The 21,670-nt window shown below is 36.2% G+C and overlaps 1 pseudogene; it reads right to left on the reverse strand.

The window, feature by feature from the left end:
- Positions 1–286: 286 nt before the first annotated feature.
- On the reverse strand, positions 287–386 carry LOC111760631 (U2 spliceosomal RNA; annotated as a pseudogene).
- Positions 387–21,670: the final 21,284 nt, after the last annotated feature.

A 21,670-nucleotide genomic window follows, 5' to 3' on the forward strand; every position in this document is an offset into this window, starting at 1 on the left:
GTGTTTTTTTATCACTGTACCAAAGTAATATACTTTAAAATCAGGAAGTGAGAGTCCTCCAACTTCGTTCTTTTGGTTATTAAAGTCACTATTCTTCTAGATGAATTTAATAATTGTCATTTCTATTTCTGCAAAAAAGGCTGTTGGAATCAGGATTGCATTGAAACTGTAAATCCATTTGGGCTAATCCATGAACACAGAATGTTATTCCATTTATTTAGGTCTTCTTTGACTTCTTTTAGCAAATTTTGTAGTTTTCTGAATACAGATCCTTTAAATTCTTGGCTAAGTTTATTCCTAAATATTTTACTCTCTTAGTTGTTATTTTATTAAACTGATGAGAACAGATACTACACTTGATCTTAGCCAAAAGGCCAAGAAGTGATCTAGTTGCTATTTTCAATGGAATATTTTTCATGACTTCCTCCTCAGATTGCTCATTATTTGTGTATAGAAACACTCTGGGATTTTGCATATTATTCTTGTATCCTACCACTTTGGTGAGGTTTTTGATGACTGTTTAAATCTCTTACTTATGATTGATTTGTTGAGGTCTTCTATTTTTGCTAAGGTCAGTGTAGGTTTTTCATGTGTTTCTAGGAATTTGTCCTTTTCGTCTACATTTCCTAGTTCGTTGGTGTACCGTTGTTCATAGTATCTTCTTATGATCTATTTTATTTCTGTGAGGTTAGTAATAATTACCCCACTCACATCTGATTTTATTTATTTGCATCTTCTTTCTATTTTTCTTTGCTAGTCTAGCTAAGACTTTGCCAACTTTGATGATCCTTCTCAAAGAACCAATTTTTAGTTTTGTTGATGCTAATTCTTTATTGTTGTTGTTCTCAGTTCATTCACTTCTAATCTTTGTTACTGCTTTCTTTCTGCTAGCATTGAGAAAAGTTTTCTATTCTTGTTCTATTTCTTTCAGGTGCATAATTTGGTCTTTAAATTTAAATCTTTCTTTTTTTTTAATGCAGGTATTTAGAACTATATAAATGTTCCTCTTAGTACAGCCTTGCTGCATCCAATGAGGTTTGCTATGTTGTGTCCTTGTTTTCATTCATCTTGAGATCCTTTCTGATTTCTGTTGCAAATTCTTTTTGACCTACTGATTGTTCAACAGTGTGTTGTTGGTCAACCTACACACATTTCTGCATTTTCTTGGCCTCCACATTTTATCAATTTCCAGCTGCATTCCATTATGATCAAAGAATGTGTTTTGTATAATTTTAATATTAAAAGTTATTGAGACTTGTTTTGTTACCCAACGTATGGTCTATCCTGGAGAATGATCCATGAAAATGTGAGAAGAAAATTTGTCCTGCTGTTTTGGGATGCATTGTTCTGTATATGTCTGTTAGGTTTAGGTCATTTTTCAAAGTATTTATCTTCTCTATTTCCTTATTGACCTTCTGTCTAGATGTTCTAGCTCTTGATGTGAATGATGTATTGAAATCTCCTACTATTATTGTAGAGATGTCTATTTCTCCCTTCAATTTTGCTAGAGTTTGTCTCACATATTTGGGGGCACACTTCTTAGGTGCACAAATATTTATGATTTCTTTTTCTTAGTGAATTTCCCCTTTTATTAATAAATAATGTTCTTGTTTGTCTCTCATAACAGCTTTGCATTTAAAGTCTGCTTTGTTGATGTTAGTATAGCTAGCCAAGATTTTTTTGGGTATTTTGCATGTATGGGATATCTTTTATCAGGCTTTCACTTTCAACCTATTTGTATCTTTGGGTCTAAGGTGAGTGTCTTGTATACAAGACTATGTATGGCTCATATTTTTTATACATTAAATCAGTCTGTGTCTTTTAATTGCTGAATTTAATCCATTATTATTCAGTATTATTACTGTAAAGACAACAGTTACATCATTCATTTTTGTCCTTTGGCTTTATATGCAATATCTTATTTTCATCATTTTTCCACTCTTTGAGCTACTTTTACTGATAATCTCCATTTCTGAACTTCTTTTTAAGCCTCTCTCTCTCCTGTCTTCTTTTCAGGTTGCAGCACTCCTTTTAGTATTTCTTATAGGATCTCACTTGGTAACAAATTCTCAGTTTCTGTTTAACTGCAAATACTCTAAACTTCTCCTCATTTTTGAAGGACAGTATTGCCAGATAGAGAATTCTTGGTTAGCAGTTTTTTCTTTCAGTACCTTAAATATATTGTACCACTGCTTTCTTGCTTCCATGGTTTCAGATATAAAAAGTAACAGTTGGTCTTATTCAGTGTCCCTGTATGTGTGTATCACTATTCTCTTGCTGCTTTAACAATTCTTACTTTATTTTTGGCATTTGACTTTCTTATTAGTATGTGTCATGGAGTAGGTCCATTTGAATTTATTCAGATTGAAATATGTTGTGCTTCTTGGACATGTGTGTCTGTGTCTTTCAAAAGCATTAGGAAATTTTGAACCAATATTTTTTCAAATATTATTTCTGCCCCTATTCTCTTCTCTTTTCCTTCTGGGACATCCATGATGTATATGTTTATATGTCTCATGCTGTCATTCTGTTCCTGAGACCCTGCTCAGATTTTCTCTATCTGTTCTTCTGTTGTTCAGTTTTGGAAGCCCTATCTTCTAACTTATCTTTTCTTCTGACTCTTCAAATTTGCTTTAGTATGCCTCCAGTGTATTTTTTTACATTAGTATTTACATTTATTTCACGTATGCATTTTATACACTCATTATTGAAAAAGAATTGGAATGCAAACAAATATAAAAATACCATATAAAGCATTATCAAATAAAATAACTGTCACTAGTGTTATAAGCATATTAATGGACGTGGTGAAGAAAAGTGATGGAAGAAGACTGCAGTCCATGACATTTTTCTTTCTGTCAAAAGAAAATACTCAGTATCACCGTAAAGGCAATACTTAAACACATAAGATAGAGCATTTTAACTGCTGTCATTGCAGTTAACCTGCTTTATTTTAGTCAATTATACAGGAAGTTAACAATACGGCAGTATTTTGGCCTACTTCTTCTTCTGTTAGCTAAACATCTTCCATAAAAAAAAGCAAATGTAAAGAGTGCCAGCTGTCTGGTCTGTGGAATCCTCCCATTTTGTACTTGTACAAACTATGCACCATGCTTTGATTTCATGATTGGAGAAGAAACACATGTATTTAAAAACTGAGGTTATGTAAAGTAATTCACTAAAGCCTGAATGTGTCTTTAGTAGGTTAATACTTTTTCAGCATTGTTACTAATCACGTTCATGTTTATCTATTTACTCTACTTCTCTACACAATCCAAGGTGGCTAGAGAGGACAATTTGGAAAATACAGAAAATCCTCAAATGGCTAGGTCCTTAAAACCCAGTCTATTCCAAATGTACCAAGAACCATCAAGGTTCTTTCTTTGGTAAAAGAAAGGTAATTTAAAAATAATACTTACAAGTGAATGGAATTTTATCCTGCAGTTTTAAATATCTTATTTGCTGCTGTCAGTATACTTCATTGCCTGCCATTATCCTCCAGTATATTTTTTATTTATTTTATTGTGACATTAATTCTCATAAGATCTGTTATTTTTCTTTACTTGCTTTCAAGTTCTTCTTTCTGTTCAGTCATTGTCTTCTTAATATCCTTACTCTCATTGACTATCTCATTGAATGTATTAAGGAGATTTGTGTGACATCTTCAAATCTTGTATTTCAATTAAAGGTTTAATTTGTTCCTTATGGGCCTCATCTTCCTTTTCTAAGTATGGTTTGTAATTTTTTGCTGGTGCCTCAGCATCTGATTTTCTTGATGTGTTTTAACAGGGTTTAGTTTAACTCTTTAGCCTATGGCTTTCTTATTGGTTGGCTTTTTTCTAAAGATCCTCTCTGACATTTGGTTCAACTTATTTTGAAACTTTATAAAAGCTTATATTTAACAACTCAAAAATTTTCAGCTCTTATTCATCTTATTCTTACCCTAAATATACTGTACAATTGTTGAGATTCCACTATATGTGCTCTTACTTTCTCCTCAGTAGAAAGTCTCTTTCCCTTATTCCTCCTCCAGGAATGTTAATCTATTCTGTTTGTTTTTTATTCACCCATATGTATGTGTGAGTGTGTGTATGTGTGTGTGTGTGTGTGCATGTATGAAGGTACCAAGGGTTGTACCCAGGGCATTGTACACAGGAAGCAGGTGCTCAATCACTTGAGCTACATTCATTCCCTTCCTCTTTACAGTCTTAATATTTCTTTAGTTTTCCCTATTTGTTCTCTGGAGGTCTTATTTTGTTAAGTGTGTCCCTCCAGAGACATTCCCAGATCAGAGTTCCGGCCAATACAGACCCAGAGACCCATGAAGGGAGTGTAGATTGATTCCATTGTGCCCTAGGGAAATCACCAAAGATGAACATTAGAGGAATCTATTTAGACAAAGATTTGTTTTCTCACTGTTTGTAAAGTTATACTTGTAAAAAGCTAAATAACCAATAATTTCCATAAGTTCTGTTTCTTTATTTAACTAGAAACATGGTCAATATTGTAAAAAACCTTGTAATAGTTCAGGTTATTTATGTAATAAATAAAATTGTAAGGCAAAAATTGTTAGTCTAATTGAGTTACAGAGACAGAAGGCAGAGAGCTAGTTTCGGATTTAAAGAGAAAATTAACTCTCTCCCAGGAAATGAACTGGTCTTGGACAATTCTACTACAAGTCATGGTATGTGACTTAGATATGAACTTCCTTATAGCTGTCATTAGAAATTTCCTTATGAAATATTCAGTGCTCACAGAAGATGATAAAATCTGTTAAAAACAAATTATTCTTTGTGACCTCAAAGACCATCTAAATGATGACTATGCCACCTTCTTTTTGAATAATGGTTTGTACGTTCTTGATTTAGGTGTTTTCTTGGGTTGTTTGTTCAGTTCAGAAAATACAGGCCACGCAAAGCCAGGAAGAGGCTTTTGCTGTATGAAAAGCACTATGGACAGGACATACTCTTGTGGACCACCAGGAATAGGTGTCAAGTCCTGAGAAAATGGCAATGGACAAAAGCTCAAGCTGTCAGAAAGTTACAGAAGGAATATCAAGGGTCATGCTGTCTGGCATCTGGAGTAGGCCTTAGGACTTGGTAGGTGCCAGCTGGTAGATCTATGACTCTTACAAATGCCAGAAGGAATAGAAGCATTTACTTCTCCATGAGAAAGGCATATTGTTTTCACTGAAAGCCAGCAATGAATCTAAATAAGAAAAAAAGAAAATAAGAAGCAGTCTCCAGACTTCCTGGGTTCAAATATTGGCTCTACTTCTTACTAATTATATATAGAGTGATAAATATAATAACCTCTCTGTAGCAGTTTCCCTATCTGTAAAATCAGAAAATAATTCATCTACTTCATAAGGTCGTAGTGAGTATCAAAAGACTTAATATATACAATTATATCATATGACATGCTAGCTACTAACATGGGAAACAATTTCACCTCAGATATTAGCATCTAAAATTAAAGAATAAAATATGATTTGATTTTCACAAATATGTTCATATTTCAGGTAAGAATACTCAATAAAAGTACTCTTTAGTATTTTTTAATCAAGGAAATTTACTAAGAGTTATTAGTCTCAATAGTTGTTTTTCTGCAGTGAAAATGAGCTAGGGTTCAGGCTTAATCACATCTCAAATAGGGATGGCCTAATTAATGTAGACAAGAATCTTGAAAGTAGAGATACATTGGATGTGAAGGTAATTTCTAAATCACAGTATTCAGGTATAAAGACCCTTGTTTTGAGATTCATTGGGGAAAATAAAAGGATCCCAATGTTCGGTGTTTTTGTGGATAACATTCAGAAGTGGTTAGGGATAAAATTCTAAATAGCTGAAGAAGAATTGATAGATAATAAATAATACCTCAAGGGAATTATGGACATTAGATTACAAAATTACATTTTAGGATTTTTTTTTTTAGAATTGCTCTAAAGGAAATGATAATTCTCTTCCCAAAGGAATATTTATTACTATTGCTAGAGACAAGATATTAGCCCAGCTGGATTATTTTAAATTATCAAGATTATTATCACATGCAGAAATTAATAGTGAATATTAGTTCCTGTGGTATAATAGAAAAAATGGTAAATTTTAATAAGAACTGGAGTGCACAGTTTGCTTCCTTACAATTATTTGGCTAGTAAATTCATTTCTTGTCCAAACCGGTGGGGGCGGATTCCAGGGGCCTGTGGGAAGAAGTGGAGGCAGGGGATGAGAAAGAATGGCGGCAAGACAGGATTCTGATCAAGCCTCGTTTATTGGGGGTAAAACACGGGGATATAGAGAGAGGGAAGGGAACGTGTACATAGGTGATAGGCTGGTTTTGTGGGTGGCAGATGTCCAAGGAGGGGATTGGCTGAAAGTTCGTGCCGGGTCTGCAGAGTTTCGCGCCTTGCGCATGCGTATTGCTGTGGTCACCTGAGTTGCAGCAGGAAGGGGAGAACAAAGAAGCAGGGAGGAAGAAGAATAAGGAAATGACAGGGCAGATTTGTGAACTCCGCCATGTTGTGAGATCCGCCATGTTGTGAGAGGCTGTAAATAGGTCTCACAGCGGGTGCTCCCTACAATTTCTCTGAGCATTTTCAGATGTAAAGTGAATAGTTATTACTACCTGTACTTCACAATTTTAATTAAGATCAGATGGAAATATTTTTAGAGATCTTTGTAAACATTAAAATACCACAAAATAAGTCTTTCCAGGCACTTCTATCGTATCCAATCCCAACCACAAACTCAATTGTTTCACTTTGTTCAGAAAGATACCGAGATGAACATAGTTTAGTTAAATGACATAGTCATGGTCTCTTTATTACTGAAAAAAAGAAGAGAAAAAATATGTAATCATATTCATATCACACAAAATCAAATTCCATATTCTTTTTTTAGACCTTTAGCATTAGCATGATACCAACTTTACTATTGCTACAAAAAATATACAATATTGTTGTTAACTATAGTATATCTTAATAAATTACATTAGTTATATTTTTCTATGTATGGCCACATTCTTAACACATTGTAGTAGAACATTCTTGTATTTATATTATTAACCACAACCGTCATCTACTGCCAAAATCATTTTGTTTACATTCCCTATATTGTCCTCCAACTATCATTGATCTACCTAGACTACTCGCTTCAATCACAATCACATTCATAAATCAACTATGTTTGTTACATTCATTATGATGTGTTACCATCAAGTCCAACAATTACCACATACTTATATTCGACCTTAATGAATATTATACATACATCCAGCATCATCTCCCCATTCTCATGGCACATTCAATTTCCCACCAACCTACACTTCATATTACCTCTCCATGAGTCTAGTCATTGTATTTAGTTCAAATTAGTGAGACCACACAATATTCATCCTTTTGTGTTTGGCTTGTTTCGATCAGCATAATATCCTTATGGTTCCTCCATGTTGTCATGTGCTTCCCTGATTGATTGTTTCTCACAGGAGAATAATATTCAATCATATGTATATACCACATCTTGTTTATCCATTCATCAGTTCACAGCCATTTAGGTTGTTTCTATCTTTCAGCAAGTGTGAATAATGCCACTATGAACATCAGTGTGCAACTATCCATTCACATCCTTGCTTTAAGGTCTGAACATATTACTAGTAGCAGAATTGCCAGATAATAAGGAATTTCTATATTTAACTTCCTGAGGAACTGCCAAACTATGTTCCACAAAGGCTACACTGTTATACTCCTGTCAACAGTGAAGGAGTGTTCCTATTTCTCCACATCCTTTCCAGAACTTGTAGTTTTCTGTTTTTTAATAATGGCCATTCTGTATGGTATGAGACGATATCTCATTGTAGTTTTGATCTGCATTTCCCTAATAGCTAGTGACGCTGAGTATATTTTCATGTGTCTTTCGATCATTTGTATTTTGGAAAAATGTCTTTTCAATTCCTTTGTCCATTTTTAAATTGGTCATTGTGATTGGTCATTGCATAATCTCTTTATATAGCATGAAGATTAATCCCTTATCAGATATATGGTTTCTAAAGATTTTTCCCATTGAATTGGCTGTCTTTTCACTTTCTTAACAAACTCATTTGAAATACAAATGTTTAATTTTGAGGCAGTCCCAATTATGTATTTTTTCCCTTTGTTGTTTGTGTTTTGGATGTAAGGTCCAAGAAACCACCACCAACCACAAGACCTTTAAAATATTTTCCAATATTTTCTTCTAGGAGTTTTATGGTTCTAGGTTTTATGTTTAAGTCCTTCATCCACTTGTAATTAATTTTTGTATAAGGTGTTAGATAAAAGTTCTCTTTTAGACATGGATACCCAGTTTTCCAAGAACCATTTGTTGAATAGACTGAGTGGGTTTGACAATCTTGTCAAAAATGACTTTATCAAAGACATGGAGGTCTATTTCTGAACTCTCAGTTGGATTCCATTGGTCCATCTGTCTATCTTTATGCAAGTGCCATGCTGTTTTCACCACTATGGCTTGATAATATGCTTTAATGTCTGGAAGTTAGAGCCTTCCAACTTCCTTCTTTTTTAAGATATTTTTTTGGTTATTCAGGGACTCATACCCTTCCAAATAATTTTTTAGAAGTGATGCTTCCATAACTTGTTGAGTGGCCTTTTACTTTTATTTTATTTTTTTGAATTTGAAATAAAGATTTTTTTAAATCATAAAATATAAGTAATAACAATATTATTATATTTTTAATAAACCAGATAACTCAGCAGAGTCATTTTTAAATGAAGCACATCTGTTCCACAATATTTACTGATAATTTTTAAATATTAACAGCTGAAAGAGTTATCTAACTGAGTTTATAAAGCTCAAGTTTTAAAAGAATTTCAGTTACATGAGAAACAATCTCTTTGAAAATTTGAAAATACTAAATACTTCAATTTTTAAAAGTTCCTTCAAACCCTGAAAATGTATAATTCAAATTTCAGGTCTTTTAGTATAGCATCAGTTAGCTGAGGAATAATAACAACTTAACAGAAAATTGAGGTTTCTTAAGCCTACAGATCGTTTTTGAAATGAAGACCCACAGTCCACTGAGATTAACATTTAATGGATATAAATTCTTCAGTTTTCTAAACATTTTCCAATGATTTGGATAAGGTTATTTTATTTCCTTTTATATGACTATTTCTCAGGAAAGGGCAATTGTAACTGAAAAAAAAAAGAAGAAAATGCCTAAAAATTCCCTTAGAAATTAAGGTCAGGAGAGGAGCAGTTTGTATTAGAAATTCGAAAGTAAGACAATGCTATAATAATTTTTAGGTGAAATGTGCAAGATTATGTACATATATTATTTCATGGCAATTTAAAACATGAGCAATGACTTAGGCTACAAAATCTATGCATAATCTCCATTTTATGACCCTGATATAATCTAAATATATACATTTATATGCATATGCAAGTTTTATTTAGAATGAATCATTTTATTGTTGCATACTATTATAAAAGAAGGTAGTTTTATTTTGCCACTCCAAAATTTCATACTAGTCTCTTCCTAAGTAAGTTTGAGATGTCATTCAATTCCCTTGTTTTATTCCTTCAGTGCTTTTCTCATTGTGACCAGGATCTCTGCTAAGTATACAGTTGCCCATTTGACCCCATCCCTAAACTCAAGTTAATTCAAAAGGGGCAGATTCTCATTACCCCAGTACCAAAGCCAAACAAGGACACCACAAGAAAGAAAAATTACAGACCAATTTCTCTAAGGAACCTAGACACTAAAATCCTCAACAAAATACTTTCTAACCTTATTCAACAACACATTATGTCAATTATACACCATTACCAAGTGGGATTCATTCCAGGTATGTAAGGATGGTTCAACATAAGAAAATCAATCAATGTAATATACCATATAAACAGACTAAAGAAAAAACACATGATTATATCTATAGATGGAGAAAAAGCATTTGACAAAACACAGTACCCTTTCTTGATAAAAACACTGCAAAAGATTGGAATACAAGGAAATTGTCTGAACATGATAAAGAGTATATATGAAAAACCCACAGCCAACATTGTTTACAATGGTGAAATCCTAAAATCTTTCCCTCTAAGATCAGGAGCAAGACAAGGATGCCCACTATCACCTCCTCTATTTAATTTTGTCTTAGAAGTACTTGCTCGAGCACTGAGGCAAGAACCAGACATAAAAGGCATTCAAACTGGAAAGGAAGAAGTAAAAATTTCATTATTTGCAGATGACATGATCCTATACATAGAAAACCCTGAGAAGTATACAAGAAAGGTTCTAGAACTCATAAATGAGTTTAGTAAAATCGCAGGTTATAAGACCAATGTGCAAAAATCAGTAGCATTTCTGTACACTAATAATGAGCAAGCTCAGGAGGAAATCAAGAAATAAATACCATTTACAATAGTAAATAAAAAATCAAATATTTAGGAATAAATTTAAGTAAAGATGTAAAAAACTTATACAGAGAACTACACAACACTGTTCAAGGAAATCAAAGAATACCTAAATAAATGGAAGAATATTCCTTGTTCATGGATAGGAAGACTAAATATTATTAAGATGTCTATACTACCAAAACTGATCTACACATTCAATGCAATCCCAATAAAAATCAACACAGCATTCTTTAATGAACTAGAAAAGCTAGAGATGAAATTTATTTGGAAAGGAAAAAGGCTCTGAATAGCCAAAGACATATTGAAAAAGAAAAATGAAATTGGAGGAATCACACTACCTGACTTCAAAACATACTACAAAGCTACAGTAGTGAAAACAGCATGGTATTGGCACAAGGAAAGACACACTAACCAATGGAACTGAATCGAGAGTTCTGATATAGATCCTCATATATACAGTGATATAACAAATAGTGCCTGGAGAACTGGATATCCATATGTAAAAGAATGAAAGAGGATTACCAACTCACACCTTATACAAAAATCAACTCAAGATGGATCAAAGACCTAAATAAAAGAGCTAAGACCATAAAGACTTTGGAAAGCAGTGTAGGGAAGCATCTACAGGACCTTGTAATAGGAAACGGCTCCATGAATTTCACACCAAAAGCACGAGCAGCAAAAGAACAAATAGATAAATGGGACTTCCTCAAAATTAAAGCCTTCTGCACCACAAAGGAGTTTGTCAAGAAAGTGAAAAGAGAGCCTACACAATGGGAGAAAATATTTGGTAACCATATATCTCATAGGAGAATTATATCCTGCATATATAAAGAACTCCTATATCTTGAAAATAAAAAGACAAACAACGCATTTAAAAAAAGGGAAAATGATTTAAACAGACACTTCTCCAAAGAAGAAATACAAATGGCTAAAAAGCACATGAAAAAAATGTTCCAAATCTCTAGCTATTAGGGAAATGCAAATCAAAACTACAATGAGATACCATCTTACTCCATAAGATTGGCAGCTATGAGAAAAACAGAAGACTACAAATGCTGGAGAGGATGTGGAGGAATGGGAACACTCATCCACTGCTGGTGGGAATGCAGAAGGATCCAACCATTCTGGAGGACAGTTTGGCGGTTTCTCAAAAGCTAGCTATAGATTTGTCATATGACCCAGCAATTCCACTGCTGGGTATATACCCAGTAGAACTGAAAACAGTGACACAAACGGATATATGCACACCAATGTTCATAGCAGCATTATAAACCATTGCCAAAAGTTGGAATTAACCCAAATGCCCATCAACAGATGAATGGGGGCGGCGGACTTGGCCCAGTGGTTAGGGTGTCCGTCTACCTTGTGGGAGGTCCGCAGTTCAAACCCTGGGCCTCCTTGACCCGTGTGGAGCTGGCCCATGTGCAGTGCTGACGCACACAAGGAGTGCCGTGCCACGCAGAGGTGTCCCCCGTGTAGGGGAGCCCCACGCTCAAGGAGTGTCCCCCGTAAGGAGAGCCGCCCAGCGCGAAACAAAGTGCAGCCTGCCCAGGAATGGTGCTGCACACATGGAGAGCTGACACAACAAGATGATGCAACAACAACAACAAACAAAAAAAACACAAAGATTCCCGTACCACTAACAACAACAGAAGCAGGCAAAGAAGACTCAGCAAAGAGACACAGAGAACAGACAACCAGGGTGAGGGGGGAAGGGGAGAGAAATAAATCTTTAAAAAATAAATACATAAAAGATTAAAAAAACCCAGATGAATGGATATATAAAATGTGGTATACATATACAATGGAATACTACTCAGCTTTAAGGACAAATATGCTACAAACACATGTGATAACATGGATGAATCTTGAGAGCCTTATGTTGAGTGAAGCAATCCAGGCTTTGAAGGATAAAGGTTACATGACCTCAATGATATGAAATAAGTAAACCAACCTACCTCAGAGAGTTAGAGACGGAATGATAGGCTTAAAGGAATTTGGGGGGTAGAGGAAGAATGCAAGCTGACACCTACATGGGTGAAATCTATGATAAGCTGGAGGCTATGTATTTGTACAAGGAAGGGATAAAATGGGGGCATGGGGATACCTTTGGGTGGGACTTTGTGGCCTTGAGAGGGGCTAGGGATGGGAGGATGGATAATATTGCCCAAGAAATCGGGGGGAGGATTGTGGAACATATGAACATAGGAAATTGTCAGGTATTTGGGTGAGAATACAATATTGAGAAAACTTTTTCAAAAGTAAGGAAGGTTACCTGTTTAAGATGCTTAAAGTGGAGAATTGGACACAGGACAAGCTTCTAGGGAGTGTGTGAGTGCTCATTTTGTCATAGTGGGTTATATCATTGGATGGAGACCTATATAAAAAGAGTGAAGATATACCCACATCCTGGGGAGGACTGATGTTCTCAAATAGAGGGAATTGTATCTCTCAAGAGAAATGGTGGCTCCCAATGTGTTAGATCAGTCAAGCATGCCAATCCTTCAACATTGTTGCAAGTATCTCTGAACATGGCCCTTCAAGCAATGAAGATTGATTGTCACCATGGGCTCTGAGGGGAGGGGGAAAGAGGTATCGAATAGATGGAATCTTATGTAACTGTAGGACAATGGAAGTGTTCCACAAGATTATGCATGGATGTATATAGTGCGGTCACCCCTCGGGCTGAAGTGTGGTTTGCTGGCCTGGCAGGGGAGCGGCCGCGGTAGGCCTAATTCCGCTGCCCCCATAATAGGGTGGCTGGTCGGACTCACCACCACCCCTGAAGGAAGCTCAGCATGGGCGCAGAGTACCCTCGGGTCTCCCCTTCTCGGCAGCCATGCTTCCGCGGCCGCCCCTCCTCCCAGATGGCGCCACCCGATGCCTTGTGGGGTGGCACCCTTCTTCTTCCTTCTCCCTAGGGCAGAAAATTCCAGTCTGCCCTTTTCCCCTCCCCCGACAGCAGCAACAGCCAGGTGTGGGCGGAAAAATCCAGCCCGCCCTTTTCCCCTCCCCCGACAGCAGCAACAGCCAGGTGTGGGCGGAAAAATCCAGCCCGCCCTTTTCCCTTCCCCTGACAGCAGCAACAGCCAGGCGTGGGCGGGAAACTCAAGTCTGCCCTCCACCCCAGCAACAGCAGCCACCAATCCCTAAACCCTGCCCCTTCCCCCAGCAACAGCGACAGCCAATCCCTAACCACCACCCCTCCCCTGTCCAGTACCGCCCACTGACCTTTTGCCAGCAACCAATCAGAACAGGGCGTGGCTTCGACCAATCAGCCTTCCCCAGCCCCTATAAAACTGTTGCCTCTCCCTCAGTAAAGTGGACTTGCGTGTTTACCTTGTCTCCGCGGTAGTTCTTCTGCCGTGCGCCCTCCAGTCCTGAGAGCCCCCGACAAGGGCCTGGCCTCCCTTGTCCCCAGTTCCTCGCCTGCTTCTCCGGGCGACCCCTTCGTCGCCGGCTTCTCCGGGCGACCCCTTCGTCGCCGGCTTCGCCGGGCGACCCCGTCAGCCGAACCGCGCAACCCCTTGTGAGACCGATCCCTCGTCTGCTGTGGGACCGACCCCTCGTCCCAAGTGGGACCAACCCCTCGTCCAGAGCTGGACCGACCCCTCGTCCGCAGCCAGACCCCACCTCTACCGACCGAGCAAGCCGCCGCATATAGGACATGTTAAATTACACCAAAAATGTATAGGGACCTATAAGCTAAAATGTAAATCATAATGTAAAACATAATAACTAAAAATTTAGAAAATTATATAGTCTAAATATAAACCACAATGTAAACCCAAGTGTTACCTTTTTGAAAGCTATTATCTCAATATCTGTACATCAGTTTCAGTAAATATAGTATGAACATGTAAAAAGATTATTGCTGTAGAAGGGAAATGGATTTTATATTGGATATGTGGGAGTACTGTATATTGTATATGTGAATTACTGTGATCTAAAACTTTTGTGAAGACAAGCTTAATAATTAGGAAAGAAAAAGAAAAAGAAAAAGAAAGGACATAGACACTGAGGAAAAGATGGAAGAAGTTGCCTTGCCAATTTGCATGCAGGGCAACACTTATTGCAGTGATGGAGGCAAAAATCAAAAACAAAGCTTTTGCCTTTTTAATTTTTTGATACCCCAATTTATTTTTACCTTAATTTCTCTAAATTAATATATATTCTATATCTAACCTTTAAACTCATCACTATATTCCATTTTACTATTAATGGAACCTGGCAATATATTGGGCTTCATTTTCTAAGAAGTTTTGGATCACAGAGAGTTTCAACAATGGCAGGGAAGGAATACTGGTGTGGGATGTTATTGACGGGGACACATGTTTGGCAGGGAGTTCTCCAGGGCATATATCCAGGGTACATAAAAATGTTTGGATATTCTCAAAGCGGTTACAGTTAAAAATGACAACTGAGGGAGTGCTGAATTCCTAGTCAGGGGAGCTCTATCACATTCCCTAATGGAGTAGCAACAATTCCCCAAGTGCACTGGCAAAGACCAAAAAAGAAGGAAGGTCCAAAAATGAGCCCTTGATACTAATGACTAAGCTTGTGAGCCTGTGCACCTGAAATAAGAACAAGGCCTAGAGCTGCAGGGTGCCTGAGAGTTACCTCCTGAGAGCCTCGTGTTGCTCAAATGTGGCCAGTCTCAAAACAAAACTCAGCATGTAAATGCATTGCCTTCCCCTCAGCATGGGACATGACTCCCAGGGATAAGCCTCCCTAGCACCAAGGGGTTACTACCAAGTGCCAGCTGATGATGAAACTAGAAAATGATCTTGAATAAAAGGGTCAACTCAGACCAGCAAAATATCTCAGCTTACATATAATATCAGGAGTTAAAAATGCTTTTGACCTGAATAAAAGGGGGAAATGGAAAGGACAAATGAGTTTATATGGCTGTGAGTCTCAAAAAAAAAGCCAGGAGGTTATCAGAGGGGTCGCCCTTATGCACACCTCAGCAGAGGCCCAGAGACAGATAAAGCAGATACAACCCCAGGTATTGGTTCTTCTTAGGGCTACAGAAACCCACACATTCTATGACCATGGCAGATGGAGTTCAGTGCCATGTCATTTGGCCCTACTTTGGAGTTTGTGTTTCCGTGTAATGGAGCTGGACTCAGATGTGATCTTTGTTCACAAGCCTCTCCTATTACTTTTACTGGACCTGTGGTTGGCACTGGGGTTTAGTGTATACCAGGGGACCTGAATCTCTGGACTGTCCATGTGATAGCCAGGCCCTGAGCCTCAACAGACTAGCAAGTCCTACACTCTGGATTATTAGACTTACCCCACTCATCTAACACGGAGATGAAGAAGATCAACCACCACACCAGAGTGCCAAGAGTGCCTACAACTGAAAGCAGGAGAATTGCATCCATCATCTATGTGGAATCTAAGCCTCCTCTTGTTATAGATGTGGAGTGGACACAACCATTCCAGGGTCCACAAGAGGGAGGAATAGAGTATGGATTAGAGGGAACTTACTGATATTCTATTCATGAACTACTGTGATTACTAATTGAAGAAAATGTAGCATTGAAAGTGGCCATGGTAGCTGCTGAGGGTAGGGAGTGGGAAGAAGAGATGTGCTGTGGGGGCATTCTCAAGACTTGGAGCTGTCTTGGGTGATACTGCAGGGACAGTTATCAGACATTTTATGTCCTCCCATGGCCCACTGGGTCGACTGGGGTATAGTGTAAACTAAAATGTGGACCATTGACCATGTAATGCAGCAGTGCTCAGAGATGTATTCACCAAGTGCAATGAATGTCCCATGATGATGGAGGAGGTTGTTGTTATGGGAGGAGTGGGGTGAAGGGGGTGGGGGGTATATGGGGACCTCATATTTTTTTAATGTAACATTAAAAAAATAAAGACAAAAAAAATAAAAGGAAAAAAGGCGGGGGGGGGGGAGATTTTGATTCACACTTGTCCAATCTTATTTCTGTCTATAATTTTTTAAATTGTATTGAGGAGAAATGAATTCTATTGGGACTGTATTGGCAATAGATTTGGAAGGACCTGTCCAGAGAGGCAGAGAAAGAAAATAAACACAGGAAAGAAAAGAAAAAGTATGCTGCTGAACTCAGCACTTCAGGTGAAGAAACCAGGTAACTCTTAAGGAGAGGAGTGTTGTCTTAGTAGATTTCCCACCCTAAATCCCATCAACACCTGTTCTCAGTTTCATTAAGCCACACCCTTTTTGCTTATACTGTATTCCACTTTTTTGCTTAAACCAATCTGAGCAAATTTTGGTCACTTTCAACAAAATTACTTGCCTCAGGAATAAAAAGTCACTATCTTGCCAAATCTGTAATTGTGCAGTAGAAGAAAATTGACCTTCTTCAGTATCTAACAGGCAGACTAACAGGTCACACTATTTCTCAGTGACCAAGCTGGATTAAGACTCAGTTATTCCATTGTAACTTCCTTGTTCAGTGTTCTTTTCAAAGAGTTCAATCTATTTGCTTTCATATTTTCCTTATTATAGATTACCCCAATTATTTTTGCCCTGCCACCTCGCTATATCTCATAAAGTTTAAATCTAGAGCTATATTATATATGCTTTAGCAAACACAGATTCCTGCAATTTGATGGGAGGAAAATAAACCCAATGCCAAACACTGCAAACATTTTACAAGTTTTCAATGACAAGAATACAGCTTTCGGAGCATGTATTTTTAAAGTATAGGGATGTTAATTGACCACAAGTAATAGAACCTCTCTGGATTATGTAATATTGCATCCTATCCATTATTCTCAGGCAGGAGGAACCCTTTGAAATGCATGAAATTATATACCATGTGTAGTTTATTATGCTCTAACAGAAAGAAGGGAGTAAAGAGATAAGGATTCACTCATTCATTCATGAACAGTTCCTACCAATTTTCTTACAAGAGAAGACTACAGATTCAGGGTATAAGGGACAAAATCCAACCAACAAGCATTTTTAGCACCTTGCAATTATGAGCAAAGCCTTCAAAAAGCCCAGCTGTGCGTTTCTTTTAATTAGCTCTCTACTCAGAGTAACACGTATTGCAAGCATTCCTCCTTGAATAACATCCTTGAATAATGCAGCTGGGAGTATAGTCAGTTGAGCATTGATGCAGCTGGATAGCTGAAAAGATGAAAATCAAATATGAATTCTGATGAAGTAATTTCATTTTGATCCTTTCATATTTCTTCCCCCCTAAATTAAAAAAAAAAAAAGAAACCTCAAGTTCAGCTGGTTCACTGCCTATTCCATCTCAATTCACATTTCCAGATAATGAAAGTTTTTTGCCCAAAATGAATACTAAATACAAAATTCTATTTTCTTACCTAATGGTGAGAATATTTTTATACATGGAATCTACAGTTATTTGATCTGATAATGTAATAACTGACCTGTTTTGTAAAGTGAGGTGAACATGCTATTATTGGTAACATAATGTTGCTGTGAATGTTCATTGTGAAATGTTGTCTTGTCCCAAAACATTCATTTATGATATGTTCACCTTTAATAAATAATTCTACTTTGAAATAATCAAAATGATTACCCCAGGATGATCATTTCATTGTAAAATAATATCAGTAAATTTTCAAGGCCATTTTGATAACACATATGTATAATGAAAGGAATGCCCTCAGGAATTAAATCAGCAGATAACATCATACTTTCAAACACTAAACCCATGAAATTCAATTAATATAATGGAAATATCTCCTTGTTCTAATTACACATATTGCAAACTATTTTAATTATAGTACACAACTTATTTTTAGCTCTTTTGTGTTAACATGTAAATATATAGAACTTTTAAATTTTAGAGTATAAAGGTTATTTTTCAGTGGTTAATTATTTATCTAATAAATACTTATTGAGGGCTGATTATGTGCCTGGTGGTATACTAGACACTGGAGATACAAAAATGAATAAAACAAGTTTTGGTTTTTAAATATAGTTTTTAGAGAAAGAGATTATTTTATAAACAGAAAGAATCTACACACCAGTCAGAGGGATTGAATTTTTTTAAAATAGTGACAATAGCAAATGCTGGCAAGAATTTGGAGAAACTAGATCACTCATGTCTTACTGGTGAGAGGACAAAACGGTGCAGCCATTGTGGAAAATAGTTTGGCAGTTTCTTATAAAACTAAACCTGCAACTGCATTTGACCCAGCAATTGCACTTCTGGGAATTTATCACAGATAAATGAAAATTTGTGCTCACATAAAAATCTGTGCATGAATGTTCATAGAAGCTTTATTCATAATAGTCCCAAACTGGAAACAGTCCAGATGTCCTTCAAAAGCTGGATCATTAAACATACTGTGGTACTAAATGCTACAGATATTCTCAGCAGTATAAAGAAACAAAGTATTGACACAATGCATCATCCTGCATTAATCTCTAGGGAATTATGCTGAGCGAGAAAAGCCAATTCTCAAATGCTACATACCACATTATTCCATTTATATATTTTTAAAAATAACAAAATATTATAAATGGAGAATGGATTAGTGAGTATGGGGTAGGGGACAGGGGAAGGATGTGAGTGTGGTTATAAACGGGCAGCATTAGGGGTCCTTGTGGTGATGGAACACTTCAGTACCTTGACTGTGGTGGTGGACAAATGAAAGTGAACATGTGATAGAATTGTATAGAACAAAATACATCCACATGTACTAAAATGAGTACAAATAAAAGTTGGGAAATCAGAATAATTTCAGTGGATCATGTCAATTTCAATATCCTGTTTATAATATTGCATTATAGTTCTGCAAAAGTTTACCATTTGTGGTAACTGGGGAAACTGTACATAGGCCCTCTCTGTATTATTTCTCACACCTGCATATGAACATACAATTACCTAAAAATTTTTCAATTAATAAAGCGCAATGACCCACTGAATGTAACACTGGAGAGTATCAATTATACAGTAAACTATTATCCACGTGGTGCAGCAGTGCTCCAAAATGTGTTCGCTAAGTGCAATGAGTGTGCCACAATGATGGGGGAGGTTGTTAGTGTGGGAGGAATGGGGTGGGGGGATGGGGGTATAGGGGAACCGCTTATGTTTATTGATAATGTAACCTTTTGTGATGTATGTATCTTCAAAAGAAATACAATTTACAAAAATGATGGGGGTGGGGGGTGGGGGGTGGGTTATGTGGGAACCTCATTTTTTTTAATGTAACATTCTATGTGATCTATTAACTTTAATAAAAATTTTTTGAAAAGTGCAATGAAATGTGAATTGCTTTCACAGAAGTCTGCATAGAATATAGTAGAACTAGAATGAGGAAAATAGGCACTTTATGGATATATGCCATTGATAGAGTGATTCATTCATTCATTCATTTATTCAGTAAGCACTTATTTATTCAACACATTATGTACCTCCCATGGAGACTGTAACAGTGAACAAAACACGCAAAATTTCCTACACTCGTGTTGCTTCTATTTTAGTGGGGCGATAGAAATTTTTAAAATGGAGTAAAATGTGTAGTATATTAGATTGTGAAAAGTGATATGAGGAAAAATAAAGCAGGGAATGGGGAAAGGAAAGTGGGTGGGTGGGTAGGGTGGAATGGGATGGATTAGGAGCTAGATGATATTGTGCCTTGTCGAGCATTTTGATTAGAGGAAAAATTAGAAGAAAACCATTTTACTCTTTTATTTTGTTTATCTTTTCACTTTTTAAAGTACAATATAATTACATAAAAGTGCTGTGTAGTTCATAAGTGTAAAGCTTTCCTGAACACATTATGCCCATCAGCACCTAGATAAGAAGCAAAACCCCTGTATCCATAAAGCCAACCTCATTTTCGCATTTCTTCTCAGCAAATGTAGTAGAGGAATGTATGGGCAGATATAAAAAAAATTAACTCTTCATATTTGGAAGCTGTGTTGTGGATCTGGAGCCAAAGATATGTTTTGGAATCTCAGCTCTACCTCTAGTTATTCATATAACTTTCTAGTTTCTCCTTTATTATATGGAAATGATTAGTTCACTGAATGGTATGCAAGTTGTAGGAGATATTGTACTAAAAGTGCCTTAAAGTTACTAAGGCACCAATATATTAAAGTTATTAGAACAAATAGAAAACTTGATTTATTTAACAGATACAAGTCTAATTATTTTTAAGGAGCTTTAACATTGAACGTTATATTGAAGTATTCCAAATTCCTTATTTAATCCTTACATTCTCTTGGTAATTCTAGTATCTATTGATTTGTTTGTCATTAACATTTTTCAACAAATAACAATTTAATAGCATGTCTTCCCATAAATATGCTATTGTAATTGACATATTTTGAATAATATGCCTGTTTTAAAAATATACTTATTATATGTGACTAAACTTTTTATAAAGTTATACATTTTTTTCCAAATGACAAGAAACTATTTCCAACATTTGATTTTTCAAATAAAATATGCCATTTTAATGTTGTTTCCATAGTTCATTGTTTTTCTCCCTTAGGTGGTTTGGTTTCCCATTACAAGGATGAATGACAATATTTGTTACAATCGAGTTAAAAAATTCAGAAAATCATTAGCCTTTCCTAAGTCATTTCAATTTCATTTACATTATATGATTACTTTGTTATTCCCTTCTGCAGGTGTTATTCTTTTCACAATTTTTCTGCAGAACAATTTTAAAAGCCAAGTTTTACCTCTAATTTATGCTTTGTCAAAACTTTCTCCCTTTTGATCTAATAATTTAATATTTTATGTCAGTGTTTCATTCAAACTGAAGAGAATAACATAACAAATGACCTGCAATGTGTATTATATTTAACTTTGAAATGATATTTTGCAATCAACTTTACATATAAATTTTTCAATATTCCTAGAATTTAATTAAAGAGTCAAGTCACTCTCTCAAGATCATGGCTAAATATTAAGTTGCCCAAATGTGCGTAGTGAGTTCCTCCATGCTAAAGAACTTTTAAAATATGTATTTTTTTTAATTGAAAAAGCACACTTGGTGGTACCAGTAACAATTTAAAACACAGACTAGTGGGGCACAAGTAAGAGACTGTAGTGGTAGAGAATAAATGGATTCTGATACATTAGCACACAATTATCAAGTTACTACTACGTGTTGGGGATAGGTAAGTAATAAGATACAAATATGTTGTTCTACAGGCACAATTAGCCATAATTGAGCCTAGACTGTCTTAATCCAAATATGCACCTTCTCATAATTTTATGTTCTATGCGAAATCAATTTAAACAAACACCTTATGTCAGTTGCTT

This window comes from Dasypus novemcinctus, chromosome 4 (assembly GCF_030445035.2).
Source record: "Dasypus novemcinctus isolate mDasNov1 chromosome 4, mDasNov1.1.hap2, whole genome shotgun sequence".
Taxonomy (NCBI): Eukaryota; Metazoa; Chordata; class Mammalia; order Cingulata; family Dasypodidae; genus Dasypus; species Dasypus novemcinctus.